A 3,098-nucleotide genomic window follows, 5' to 3' on the forward strand; every position below is an offset into this window, starting at 1 on the left:
TGAGAGCTGGACTGTGAATAAAGATGACAGAAGAATTGTTTTCTTTGAGTTGTGATTTTGGAGAAAACCATTGAAAATTCCATGTACTGTCAAAAGAAAAAACATATATGCCTTGGAAACAGTGCAGTTAGCGTGCTCCCTGAAGGCAAAGATGGTGAATCTTTGTCTCGTATACTTTGAGCTTGTTACTAGAAGAGGCTATTCCTTGTAAGGGGACATCATGGTAGGAAAGGTGGAGTGTCAATAAAGGAAAGGGAGACCCTCAACAAGATGTATTGACATGATGACAGTGGTATATCAAAGATGATGAGGATGGTACAGGATAAGTAGGGTTCAGAGCTGTTGTTCATAGGGTTATTGTGAGTCGTACTTGACTCAGTGCCACCTAATGATAACAGCAATCACTTTATGTTCAACACTCACCTTATCCTTGTTCTTGCCTTTTACTTATCTTTTTGAAATTTCTTATCCATAAAGACAATGATTTTCTATATTGTTATTACCACACATTTGTGTCATAAAAGTCAAGGCCAGAATAGAGAGACATACTATTTAATTTTATATGTGAGAAAGCTAAATGATTTTGATTTATGTAATCTTAATTTTTTTCCCATAAATAGTTTGCTAAGACTTTTCTTTTCTTGGTGGCATGGGACTATTTCTCAATGGACCATAAAACTTCATATTATCCAATTCAGTTACAAAAAGAGCTGGTTTGGAACTAAGATGAAAGTGATCCTTCTGTTTGAGGTAGGAGAATGTTCTTATGGTTGAATTTAACTTAATATTCAGAGTTTCCTTAATGATTTGTCTATTTCCCATCTTTTTTACATTGTGATCCTACACACAGATTCCTTCAACTTTTGATAAATTTAAAGAAGTATAAACATTTTCAAAACCTAATATTTTACTATTACATTCACTGAGAAAATGTTGCTCTATATTCTTACAATTTGAACTGAAAGTGAGCACAAGAAATAAAACTCAAAATGTTTCTACTCTATCCATTCTTACTTCCTATGAATTAGCTTTCTTCTTAACTATAATAATACTCAATGTCCCATAGTTTCATAAATGTTTCTTAAAGACTTAATGTAAGTCATAGAAAGAGACAGAAGTTAATCATGAGATTCATATAGTTCAATCCGGAAATATTTTTATACTTGTGGGAAGTGATAAATTTTTAAGTCATTCTGAAAAGATTGAAACATTTCCTTATGTCCTTCATCTATAAATAAAAATTACTTTTTTCCTTTAATGAGTGGTCAAGCTATAAATCTTGTGAAGGAAACATATTTTTGCTAAATAAATCTTAATTGGAACACATTTTTATTATTTGTTTCAGTATAGGCATAATTTTATATATTTAAAGTACAGATATTGTTTTAATACACTCAGGGAAAAGTACTGTATATCAGGACAGGGCAGGGTTCCGAACTATTGTACATAGGGTTGCTATGAGTCTCAGGCAATTCAATGGCACATAACAACAAGTACTATATATATTGTAAAGGATTTTTATCATATTTATAGACAAAAAAGAAGCATCTTGGGCTTAAACTTTGCTTAAAAATATTGCAAATATTTTGTAAAAAGTTTTATATTTATTGATACATATATTAAATAATGTTAGTTAATAATAAAATATGCTACTTTTGCAACTAGTTGTTAAACCATCAATCTTCAAGACTATCTAGCATACTATACCAAATAGTACATAAAAACTAAAATATCACTAGTATACAGTGTTTGCAGACACAGTTCAAAGTTACAAAGTCTTGGTGCTCAGGTATTGTGTATAGAGCTTAGTCATGCCACTTTCACTCTTTGTTGTTGTTGTTATGTACCGTTGAGTTGGAATTTATGCATAGTTAACCTCCAGAAGGTTTTCAGAGGCAGTACAACTCCTGGAAGGACATTGTCCATTTTATTCCTTCAGAAAGGCTGGTAGATTCAATCCAGCTGCCTTTGGGTTTGCAGCACAATTCTGTATCACTAAGCCATCAGAGCTCAAATGCTGAATGTTATTTTCACCCTTTTTGTATAAACAAAAAATTGTCTTTTAATATCTTCTAAGTTAAACGAGATATTAATTAGGTTTTTCATAAAATAGAGTAGTATCAAAAGAAATTTGTAAAGCATGAGATTATTGTTGTATATTTCGTGATAGAACTGGCATCCACTTCCTAAACAACATGCCTCCGTAAACTCTATGAACTTTGATAAATGTCGATAGTTATAGAAAGGCTTCAGGCCTCTTGTTTATAGGGTCACTATGAGTCGTGCTCGACTCGGAGGTAAGCAACAGCAACAATAACAGACAATATATTAACACATACTTTTATATTATTAAATCCATAATTAATATTATCTATTGACCTAAAGAAACAGGCTAAACACTACTTAACCACTTAGTATAGGTTTCAAATATGTTGCAGTTTTTAGGTGTTGTCAAGTACAACTTACAGCAACACTGTGAACAACAGATCTGGGCCTTGCCTTGTTCTGCACTGTCCTCAAGATCTCTACCACGCTTGAGCCCAATTATAGTTACTGTGTCGTGTCATCCCATCTTATTGAGAGTATTCTTTGCTTTTGCTAACCTTCAATGTTTCTTAGCACGATGTCTTAAAATTATAAGGATCTAATTTTGTACCCATTTTGTTTCTTTTCCCAACTATGTCTAAAACTAGTTGTAAGAATTATACTAATATATTTGGTATCTTTAATTCTTCCAACTAATTTTGTAAGGAATATCATGGGCACAAATTAGAGCAAGTTATAATTTTGTTGTTATGTGCCATCAAATTCAAACTGACTGGCAACAGACTCTGCAGAAGATTTTTCAGAGGCTATACATTACACCAGATAAGACTGCCTTCTTTCTCTCATGGAGCACCTGGTAGATTTGAACTGCATGCCTTTAGGTTGGTGGCACAGCTACTTACCACTAAGAACCCCTGACTTTTTCTCAGATATAATTTGACTAGACTATTTATCTTTCCAGTTCACTAAGATGACACTTTATTTGCATCAAAGCTACCTGTAATAATGAGTATGATAAAATTTGTGACTATTGTTAAACATTATATTATTAA

This window comes from Elephantulus edwardii, unplaced genomic scaffold (genome assembly GCF_000299155.1).
Source record: "Elephantulus edwardii isolate Elephantulus edwardi_28Jun2011 unplaced genomic scaffold, EleEdw1.0 scaffold00030, whole genome shotgun sequence".
NCBI lineage: Eukaryota > Metazoa > Chordata > Mammalia > Macroscelidea > Macroscelididae > Elephantulus > Elephantulus edwardii.